General features: G+C 38.5%; 1 protein-coding gene across 1 annotated transcript in view; it reads right to left on the reverse strand.

Moving 5' to 3' along the window:
* Positions 1–8,187, reverse strand: part of LOC124596394 (E3 ubiquitin-protein ligase RBBP6) — a gene marked incomplete in the record, with an annotated part of 290,964 nt that extends 282,777 nt beyond the window's left edge. The window contains 1 exon segment of the mRNA XM_047135519.1: positions 7,859–8,187.
* Between the last annotated feature and the right edge of the window lie 4,077 nt (positions 8,188–12,264).

A 12,264-nucleotide genomic window follows, 5' to 3' on the forward strand; every position in this document is an offset into this window, starting at 1 on the left:
CACAATTTCTTTTAGAGCTATAAAAGGCTAAATTTCACATTTTTTTCAGCCTAGTTTGCTTCAAATCATTGATATGAAAACCGCTCAGGTAATTTTTATTATTATTCTATGTAAGAGAGCACAAAAAGTTGTACAAGACGGCCTAGTTTTGTTTCTTTCAAGACAATATTGCCAGAAATATTAAGTCTCAAAGTTGCCGAAACCTCACGAGTACTCTATTCACTGCAAGTATTAACCTGGTGAAAGTAAAAATTTACCAATGTTCATTAGGAACATGTGTGAATGTTCAAACAAAATTTCAGCAAAATACATGATGCTCATGTGGTAACTTTTCCCAGGATTAGACCACTTGGGATGGAATGGCCTATACACTATTAGCAATGTGACAGTCCTTTGGTTGCTCTTCATCCAATATATTATGTAGTTTTTGAAATGTGACACTATTTTTGGGTCTTTAAGGAAGATCCATATTTGATGTCAGCGTACCTATGTTTGAAGACTTTCTGAAGGTAACATATTAGGCCTACTGTGATCAAACTGGGAAAGTAAAAAAAAGTGCAGCTGATGACCGATTCTTTGTCCCTTAACAACATAGCATGTGATATATGAGCACGAAAAATAAGAAAGCAAACCACTGATTATATATAAACAAAGATGATGTAACTTACCAAACGAAAGCGTTGGTATGTTGATAGAGACACAAACAAACAAACACACACACAAAATTCAAGCTTCCGCAACCCACGGTTGCTTCATCAGGAAAGAGGGAAGGAGAGGGAAACACGACAGGATGTGGGTTTCAAGGGAGAGGGTAAGGAGTCATTCCAATACCGGGAGTGGGAAGACTTACCTTAGGGGAAAAAAAGGGCAGGTATATACTCGCTTGCTCAGACACACACACACACACACACACACACACGGTGTGTGTGTGTGTGTGTGTGTGTGTGTGTGTGTGTGTGTGTGTGTGTGTGTGTGTGTACCTGTCTTTTTTTCCCTCCTAAGGTAAGTCTTTCCGCTCCCAGGATTGGAATGACTCCTTACCCTCTCCCTTAAAACCCACATCCTGTCGTCTTTCCCTCTCCTTCCCTCTTTCCTGACGAAGCAACCGTGGGTTGCGAAAGCTTGAATTTTGTGTGTGTGTTTGTGTCTCTATCAACATACCAACACTTTCGTTTGGTAAGTTACATCATCTTTGTTTTTAGATATATTTTTCCCACGTGGAATGTTTCCCTCTATTATATATGCTTGATGTAATACATGCAGAAACAGAAAAAAAATAGATCACTGCTAAAATTTATTTTTGTCAGTATTATTTTCCAGAATGTTTATTTTACTGAAAGACATCTTTGGTATCGCATGAGGTCTTCATTAGGCTGGAGTGTAATAGTTTCGGTGTGAGCTGCCACATCCAATAAATGTATGAAGTCTCAGTTGGGTTGACATACAGATCTATAGCATAGAGTGATGCGTACGTCAGGTTGTTGTGAGTTTCTGAAGCCAATGAATGTCATGTCATGAGAATAACCAACTGTAGTTATTATGAACTATGGACCTTGCCGTTGGTGGGGATGCTTGTGTGCCTCAGCGATACAGACAGCCATACCGTAGGTGCAACCACAACGGAGGGGTATCTGTTGAGAGGACAGACAAACGTGTGGTTCCTGAAGAGGGGCAGCAGCCTTTTCAGTAGTTGCAAGGGCAACAGTCTGGATGATTGACTGATCTGGCCTTGTAACACTAACCAAAACGGCCTTGCTGTGCTGGTACTGCGAACGGCTAAAAGCAAAGAGAAACTACAGCCGTAATTATTCCCAAGGGCATGCAGCTTTACTGTATGGTTAAAAGATGATGGCATCCTCTTGGGTAAAATATTCTGGAGGTAAAATAGTCCCCCATTCGGATCTCCGGGTGGGAACTACTCACAAGGACGTCATTATCAGGAGAAATAAAACTGGCGTTCTACGGATTGGAGCGTGTGGAATGTCAGATCCTTAATCGGGCAGGTAGGTTAGAAAATTTAAAAAGGGAAATGGATAGGTTAAAGTTAGACATAGTGGGAATTAGTGAAGTTCGGTGGCAGGAGGAACAAGACTTCTGGTCAGGTGAATACATGGTTATAAATACAAAATCAAGTAGGGGTAACGAAGGAATAGGTTTAATAATGAATTTAAAAAAATTAAAAAAATATAGGAGTGCGGGTAAGCTACTACAAACAGCATAGTGAATGCATTATTGTGGCCAAGATAGACACGAAGCCCACGCCTACCACAGTAGTACAAGTTTATATGCCAACTAGCTCCACAGATGATGAAGAGATTGATGAAATGTATGAGCAGATACAAGAAATTATTCAGGTAGTGAAGGGAGACGAAAATTTAATAGTCATGGGTGACTGGAATTCGAGAGTAGGAAAAGGGAGAGAAGGAAACATAGTAGGTGGGCCTGGAGATACTGGAAGGTTTCAGATAGCTTATATAATGGTAAGACAGAGATTTAGGAAACAGGTTTTAAATTGTAAGGCATTTCCAGGGGCAGACGTGGACTCTGACCACAATCTATTGGTTATGAACTGTAGATTAAAACTGAAGAAACTGCAAAAAGATGGGAATTTAAGGAGATGGGACCTGGGTAAATGGACAGAAACAGAGGTTCTAGAGAGTTTCAGGAAAAGCATTAGCGAACGACTGACAGGAATGGGGGATAGAGATACAGCAGAGGAATGGGTAGCTTTGAGAGATGAAATAGTGAAGGCAGCAGAGGATAAAGTAGGTAAAAAGACGAGGGCTAGGAGAAGTCCTTGGGTAACAGAACATAAATTGAATTTAATTGATGAAAGGAATACAAACGACTCTAAGATGAGATCAACAGGAAGTGCAAAATGGCTAAGCAGGAATGGCTAGAGGACAAATGTAAGGACGTAGAGGCATCTCACTAGGGGTAAGATAGATACTGCCTGCAGGAAAATTAAAGAGACCTTTGAGAAAAGAGAACAACTTGTATGAATATCAAGAGCTCAGAAGGAAACCCAGTTCTAAGCAAAGAAGGGAAAGCAGAAAGGTGGAAGGAGTATATAGAGGGTCTATACAAGGGCAATGTACTTGAGGACAATATTATGGAAATTGAAGAGGATGTAGATGAAGATGAAATGGCTCCTTCAAACTCTGAATGTGGCAGGGGTAAAATACAGGAAGTGAAAGGCTATTTACAATTTGTACAGAAACCAGATGGCAGTTATAAGAGTTGAGGAACATGAAAGGGAAGGAGGAGTTGGGAAGGAAATGAGACAGGGTTGTAGCCTATCCCCGATGTTATTCAATCTGTATATTGCACAAGCAGTAAAGGAAACAAAAGAAAAATTCGGAGTAGGAATTAAAATTCATGGAGAAGAAATAAAAACTTTGAGGTTTGTTGATGACATTGTAATTCTGTCAGGGATAGCAAAGGAGCTGGAAGAGCAGTTGAACGGAATGGACAGTGTCTTGAAAGGTGGATACAAGATGAACATTAACAAAAGCAAAACAAGGATAATGGAATGTAGTAGAATTAAATCGAGTGATGCTGAGGGAATTAGATTAGGAAATGAGACACTTAAAGCAGTAAGTGATCTTTGCTATTTGGGGAGCAAAATAACTGATGATGGTCGAAGGAGAGAGGATATAATATGTAGACTGGCAATGGCAAGGGAAGCGGTTCGGAAGAAGAGAAATTTGTTAACATCGAGTATAGATTTAAGTGTCAGGAAGTCATTTCTGAAAGTATTTATCTGGAGCGTAGCCATGTACGGAAGTGAAACATGGACGAGGAATGGTTTGGACAAGAAGAGAATAGAAGCTTTCGAAACGTGGTGCTACAGAAGAATGCTAAAATATAGATGGGTAGATCATATAACTAATGAGGAGGTATTGAATAGAATTGGGGATAAGAGGAGTTTGTGGCACAACTTAACTAGAAGAAGGGATCGGTTGGTAGGACATGTTCTGAGGTATCAAGGGATCACCAGTTTAGTATTGGATGGCAGCATGCAGGGTAAATATCCCAGAAGGAGACCAGGAGATGAATACACTAAGCAGATTCAGAAGGATGTAGGTTGCAGTGGGTATTAGGAGATGAAGCAGCTTGCACAGGATAGAATAGCATCTAGAGTTGCATCAAACCAGTCTCTGAACTGAAGACCACAAGAACAGTTATTATGGTATCTTTTATATGCATACTGGATTTTGCAAGCACAAGTTTGGATTGGGGAAGGAAACCAGCAATGTTGTCGTGAAAGAAACTATTCCTGTATTGACCTTAAGCCATTTTGGAAATGTGCTGTAAACCTGATGGGCTGGCTGGGTTGAGACCTGAACCCCATTCCTTCTGGTTAAGCATCCAGTCAGTATTGCTACTTTCACATCTTGTGGAGCAGAGTTTGCACCACTAAGATGTAATGGGAATGCTAAAAGGCATATCAACAGTTAATTTTAAATAGCCTATAAGAAAATGACAGGGAGAACATTTGACTTTATCTGATCATTGTGTTTAGTTGTGACTGCAACAGTGTGCTGCTTTACTAGTGAGTTAACTATTTTGAGTATTGGGTGGTTATACGTTCATGTAGCCTATGTGTTAAGTACTATTAGTGTTGCATGTATTTTATGCTCTAAAATGCAACTGTCCTTTTGAGAAGATATAATTAGCACTATCAAGCTTTTGCAGAGTTTCAGCTTTATTTCCGAGTATGTTCATTGTCACATTTGTCATGAACACATGAAGTTGACAAGAGTACCACCTCCTCTGACATCTATATTTGGTGGTGTTGCCGTCATAACGTATGTCGATCTATATGTATAGGGACTTATTCTGGTTTATTTAGTTTTTAATTCATTATGTATACTATTTTTCTTCTGGTTTACATTTTTTTTTATTTTTTATTTTTGCATTTATTTCAATTCATTAAGTGAAACTCGTGAGTTTTGGACTTTCAAGTTGTGTGATGGCTTCACACATCGAGCGCTCCGGTTAAGATACGTATATGAAGTGTAATTTGCAATACCTCGTTTTTGTGTTGTGTGTGTTCTAGGTACTGATGAGTTCATTTTGAGCCACATCAGGTCAAGTGAAATTTGTGATACCGAGTTTCTGAGTTGACCGTACGTGACCAGTATCGAGGGCTTTGTTTGAGCTACACAGGTCAATTGAAATGTACAATTCCTATTGTTTCGTTTTAGTAGCAATGTGTTGAATGGCGAGCATTTTTCTTTCTTTTGAGGATAATATTTGTTTGGATGGTTGTTAGCGTCATGTATTACGTGTGTCCCCGCCCTAAAGCCTATACTTCCCACAGCTGTCCCGGTACTTTCATTTCATTGCTGGAGCAAAATATTTCATCTTGTTTTTATTTCTGTTTGCGGTTGTGTGTAGTTATGTGATGGCCACCATATTTTATATGATGGAAATGGGAGTGTCTGCCATCTTGATGATGCCCTGGGTCAAAGCAGATGTGTGGAATTGAATGTTTCCCTATGGCCAATAGACTCTACAAAACACCAAAAATTGCAGAAGCAAACACAAAGCACGGTCCACGCATTGCCATATTGACATATGAAGTAAGTGTTGGAAACAACCAACAAGGAATCAGCTATGCTACAGATCAGTCTGACAAAAGAATCAAGATTTTGGCTAGGATGTAATACAGGATCATCCCCTTAAGTCTTGGTTGTGGTGACAGACTGATGTGTAGCACAGCCTGAGGTCTATGTTAGGTTAAAAGACAATCTGGTTCAGAGTTTGCGAAGCCAACCAACGTAATGCCAAACAAACAGGTTTACTTTTAGCATAGTCCAATGTTTACATTTGTGCCATATTTAAAAGCAACTTTGCCAAATTTAACGCACTTCTCACAATGAAAACTAAAACTGCAAGGTAAATCAAGAAAAGTACATTGGGCAATGAAGTATCCAATGAGTATTTTGATGCACTGTATGTACACAAACTGCTGAAAACGGGTTCGAAGGTCCACTATGCAACCTTTAGCAATACTTCTTACTCACATTTCTTAGCCTTCTCAACTCACTACCACATTACGAACTTTCATCCTAACAGGGCTACACAACAGATCACTAAAGATATCAGACGAGGGGCCTATGACCTGAATCCTGCAACTGTCAAAACACCATTCGTAAAGGAAAAACCCACTCCCCTCCTCGCTACAAAAATCAAGAGCTATTCCACCCAAGAATAAAATATGTCATGGAATACACGCAGTCCGCAAAAATAAAAATGGCACCATACACGTTTTCAACGGTCCTTGACAACATGACCTAGATTCTCTCTTTCTCTTGACCTCTGTGTTGTTTAGATAAACAAAAGAGACAGAAAGAAAGAAAGAGAGAGAGAGAGAGAGAGAGAGAGAGAGAGAGACCTCCATTTCATGCACATCTTACACACCAGCAAAATAACTACTGAAGTACACCTGGATCGGTATAACAAAGTGACAAAGCTGGGCATAGATGTGTCAGTCGGCATCACCCACATGCACAATATAGTTGCAGTAGCTAACTCCACTTTCATAATGGTGACAGTAACCAGCACCTGTTGTAAAGTGTAGTACGACTGTACAGAACAGTAACCAAGCTTGTTCTCTAACTGGTTGTTGCTATGGTGAATCACTTACTTATTCTGCTCAAACACTAGGGCTAGTAAACTAAGTAAAATAACTGGGTCATGAATCATCACAGTTTCTGAGTTTAACTGACAAGGTATTACCCCCAACAAGTTTTAAATATATATTCGCAGCTCTTTTGTAGATTTAAATGTAATAGCTTAAGTGCAGTGCCAATTAGGTAGATTTTGTTGATAACATTGTAGTAACCATATCATGAAGTGGCATAAACAACATTTTATGAGGCATTCACAGCAGTTTGCGTTTTGGGTAACACATTGAAATACAAATAGAAAAACACAAAAGGTCACTTAAAATTTTTTTTGTCATAATGTTGTCACAGGGAAAGGCAAGTAAGAAATACCAGTCCCATATTATATTTGGTACTAGACACAATCATGAGCCTTTTAGATATCATTCACAAAATGATTATTTCAAGAATCATCAAAAATTGTTATTGACCAAGACGACACTGCATCTAAGATGAAAATAAAAGAATGTAGGCCTAAATAAATGCGGAGTTTGAGATTTTTTTTTAAGTAAGCATTTGTTATTGAATAGGCCCGAATCACATAACGTGACTTCAGTTTTCCGTTAAAGATATTATTCTTATTAAAACAATGAATACCTGAAGAGATGTAATAGATTATACTCAACGGTCTTGCAATAACTAAAAGAATTTGAAGTTATAAACAAAACCACAACAGGTAAGCTAGCTTCACTTCATTACATTTCACGAAAACCTACTTCTTTCTATGACAGCAATATTGTCACTGCACGAAATAATGGTACAGACCTATCATTTATAGAAAAATATTCTAAATTAACCAAGCAAAGTATAACTGTATAGTCTAATTATGCACATGCAATATTAAGTGGACATGTCGTCTCAAAGCGTTAATAAATGCTGTCAGTTAAAATACTATGTTGCTGCTACATGTAAAGGAAAAGGAAGTTATGAAACTGATTAAGTGTGAGACTATGTAATAAAGAGTTCAAGGTATCTATGAGTTACAACAGAAATACGAAGAAATAATCTACGTACGAGTTACTTTCAAGCAATGTGACAAGGTGTTAATGCTGTCACTCACGCTATATTCTGAGGGGGTTGCTATCCTTAATGCAATACATCGTGCATTACAGTGATGCTTGGCATAAGCTCGGTAAGACTTACGAATGTTCAACATGCAAAATATGTTTCGTACGCATCTTTACCATGTTGAAACACGCAGGTCAGCAGTCTAATGTTATTTCGAAGAACTTCACACTTGCATTGAACATATATATTTTTTCGTGTGAGGCTGCACAAAATCACAAAAGTCACTCGAAAATAAGTTTGCTATTAACTATGGCTTCGGTGAAGCACCTAGTACACTAATATTACCGAATAAACCTCCGTCCCATTTAAGTTCCAAGTTCACACACACGATATCACTTGCCTTCCAAGATGATAATTAACGTATAACAACACTACACTTATTTCAATTACACAAAAATTTATTGATTTTCTCATTACCTTGCAATGACGAACATACACAAAACCACTGACGTCACAAAACAACAACACCAATCAAATCATTACTAGATATTGACTCATACGTGAACTTATCGGAAGTATGAAAACAAAAAACAAGAGTTCATAATACTTTAAAACATTGTTTGTCGAAACACACTTTTCTTTCCACTGATACGAATAACGCAATAAAAGTTGAAATTCAGTTTCCTACCAAAGACATCATTTGCTCAACCGGTAATACACACTTTGGTTCCGGTGCAACAGCTACATATACAATATTCGCTTCAGTTCATAAAAAAAACTAGTAGTGCTTAGTTTTCATGAGTATTTCTGGAAAATTTGCTATTCGATTGTCTCTCAGCATCTAACAGCATGCAGAGCTGTGTTTTCAACTAAGACTTTCCAAAAAATATGCCAGCGACGGTTCTATACGGAAAAACTTTTGGAGCAAAGTTGATTCCTAATTGCTCCAAATATGAACAGCGAGATTTGCGGAATGATACATGTCAGACAGTCGGAGGATGACGAATAATCCACACTACAGGGAGCAAAGTTGTTGTTAAAGGTGTTATACTATAGGCCCACTCGTAGCAAATATTTGCGTAGCAATGAAACGGGTCTAAAAATTCAGACAGTTACGATTACTGAAATGCGAGCCGACTGCGCCACTTTGTCCGAACAGCTGATGGTTTCCACAAGCGCCTTACAGTTGTAAAGTCTGAAATAATATTGTTAGAATATCTGCAATATACATGTACAGTGTATATTGTGCACTTTGGAATTACCTGCCTTTATTTGCATATACGTTACGAGAGGTACTGCGGTTGCGCTCCTTTCAAAGATATTCTTTGGTTGAGATACGTGGCTGAGGCCATAATGGATTTCGTTAAGCTCGTATCTGGTGTGTTTTGCACTAGAACCACATTATAACTTATCTTAAGTAAATAAATAATGTTACAAAACACTTAGCACATTGAGGAGCTCTCGAAAATGTACAGTACATCGATATTAAAAGTCAGCTAATGATTTATTGGTGTTAGAAGGTTTGAGGAGAGGTATGACACAGGTTAAATATGTGGTTTTCAAATCGTTAGTGTGGTGTAACGCGAAAATCCTTAGTCAAGACCTTTGAGATGCAATTGTAATTGCGGTAAGTTTTGATCGATCACTCCAAAAATTTTATTATTCCCCTTCTCGGTTCTTAGAGCTTCTGGGACTTCTCACAGTCAATAATTCACAAATTAAGCATGAAACACGGAAATGAGAGAGAATATTCAAAACACGTTGATTATCTTGTAAAAACAAACTACCTTTTAGATTAGATTAGTACTTGTTTCATAGATCATGAATACAATACTTTGTAATGAGGTGGAACATGTCAGGTTAATAAATGGTGTCTATACAAGATATTACATTACACAAAATGTTGCACGACACATAACATTTAATTTTTTTGGTGGCGGTTGGGGAAATTACCCACTGAGAAAGAATTAAAACGTGACTTAGTCCCACACTCAGCCACCTACAAATTACAAAAGAAAATTTGGAAACAAGAAAGTCTTCAAAATAATCATGTATACAGACGAAATATATTCTGGTACTGGTGTTGGCATGCCTTGTGATGCCAACTGAGGAGCTACTCGACCGAGTAGTAGCGGCTCCGGTCAAAGAAAACCATCACAACGACCGGGAGAGCGGTGTGCTGACCACACGCCCCTCCTATCCACATCCTCATCTCAGGATGACACGGCGGTCGGATGGTCCCATAGGCCACTTGTGGCCTGAAGACGGTGTACTCTACTGGTGCTGGCATACTTCTGCTGATGTTTTAGTAACGTTCAAGAGCAAAGGAAGAAGTTTAATTTCCTGGTAGTGAATTGTAATTTTTCGCGAAAATTAAAACATACTTCACACAACCAGCACATTTATTTAGCTGCAGAGGAGTTTCTCCTTAAGTACTTTCTGTAATAGATACCACTACATAAATCAGTAGTATGTAGTTGACAGGTTCTGACGCTCAAAGAAAGAAAATAAAGCAATAGTTGTAATTTTTCGCACAAACTAGAGCGTTCTTCACACAACCAGAAAAATTATGTAGCGTCGGGGGAGCTCTTAAGTACTTTTCATTCTATATGTCTCTATGTAAGTAATGAGTGTAAAGTAGGCAGATTTTAACTTTCAAAGGAACAAAAGACAGTAACAGTTTCCGAATTTGCAAAGACTGAATCAGCTAAACATATATAGAGCTTCTGCTTTAAAGAATTTGCAAAGACTGAATCAGCTAAACATATATAGAGCTTCTGCTTTAATTCGTCTGCTACAATTGCTGCCATAGTAACAACGATACTTTGTCACTGGAAACATCTGTGGGTGTCTTCGTGAAAGCCAAAGTATATCTTTGAAAGGAGATTAGCTACAATACCTATAGTGACGAATGTATCACAGTCAAACGTAATAGTCACGACACTTCGCCTCGATTTTGTTGTCCACTGCGCCAGCAGCGCGCCAAGCGGCCAGTAAGTAAATCTGTTGAATTCAGAGCAATCGCGAAAGCGAATAGTAGTTGTTTATTTTGGTTTGTATAATGGTTTTTTACAAACGGAAGCGTCTGTAGTGCAATAAATTGCAGCAACAACAACAAGCGAGATACCACATCTGCCTTTTTTTTAGGTTTCCTAAGGACCGTGAGAGGTATATACCGTCATGTTACGAAAGTGTATCACCAGGATTTGCTTGAAAATTATGTGTATATTAATGATTAATGTTTCGTTTTAGGAGCATAAAATCGCTAGTGAATAACAGACGAGAAGATCTTATCAAAAAGACTCTGTTTAGCTTTATCGCTACAGTTTGAACAAAATCAAGTTTATGAATGCAGACAGTAATAAACTCGTGTGGAATGCAGTACCTACATTATTTGACATCCCTAATAAGCCACCTCAACTGACGATGAAGAGGACTCTGCCACAAATGTTCGGAAATCCGTCTAAAGCTGTAAAACACTCATGTGGCACAGAAGCAGCCAGTCCAACTCCCCATGTATCAGTGCCAGCCTGCTTTGACGATGAAGTAGCTAGATTAAGTGCAGTAAATAAGTATTACAGTAGTTGTATTACATGTTTCTTACCTTATAAATAAATATAAAACTTTTTTATTTTAAATTCAGTGCAATAGTATTCGTAAAATGACTCTTAGTGTTCATTAAAAAATGACGATCATTCCACTTGGGACCTGTGGAATGGTACATTAGCTTATTTGTTTTAGTTTAAATATTTGTCATGTATTGTTGTTTTTCTGACATGTTCCACATCCTGGAGGACCTCCTCACTACGGATCAATTGGAATGAAAGTAAATCTAATCTAATCTAATCTAATTCGTGTCTTGCAAAAACGTTTGAAGTGTCAGAATATTCAGATCGCTATACTTCGTGCAAAACTATTATGGGACAAGGAAAGTGCATATCATTTTAAGTACAGACAGCAACAGAGACTGTATCAGAAGGATCAAGTGAAGAACAGCAAACAAATTTCGAAGACTATTGGATCCCGATATATAAAACAAAGATTACCTTGATTTGTCGTTAAGCCAGATTAGAATGCCATTGAAGGAGAAACGAGCTACAAGATGGAAAGACGAAAATAAGTTGTTTGCTCCTGATTTATTATACTGTATTTTTGCAAAAATACAGTTTTCATTCTGCGTGTGTGAAAGTTTTACAGTGTGTAGATACATCCTTCCCGTTTGTTTTCAAACTTAGTTCAACCTGTTGCCCGTGAGTGGAGCCATCACAGCATGTCTTCAAGATGGCTGCTACACTTGACGTTCGTCAGAAGCAACGTACTGTCATAGAATTCCTGTGCTGTGAAAACGAGACAGGAACATCCACAAGAGGTTGAAAAAGGTGTATGGAGATGCTGCTGTCGATTGCAGTACAGTTAGTCGGTGGACAAGCAGGTTACATGATGAAAGAGGGCACGGCAATATTGAGGATTGTCCTCGCAGCGGCAGGTCTCGTACTGCACACACTCCAGACAATTTGCAGAGGGTTTACGAATTGGTGACTGCTGACAGACGCATCACAGTGAACAAATTGTCACGCTACGT

The sequence above is a fragment of the Schistocerca americana genome, chromosome 2 (genome assembly GCF_021461395.2).
Source record: "Schistocerca americana isolate TAMUIC-IGC-003095 chromosome 2, iqSchAmer2.1, whole genome shotgun sequence".
In the NCBI taxonomy this organism is placed as follows: Eukaryota; Metazoa; Arthropoda; class Insecta; order Orthoptera; family Acrididae; genus Schistocerca; species Schistocerca americana.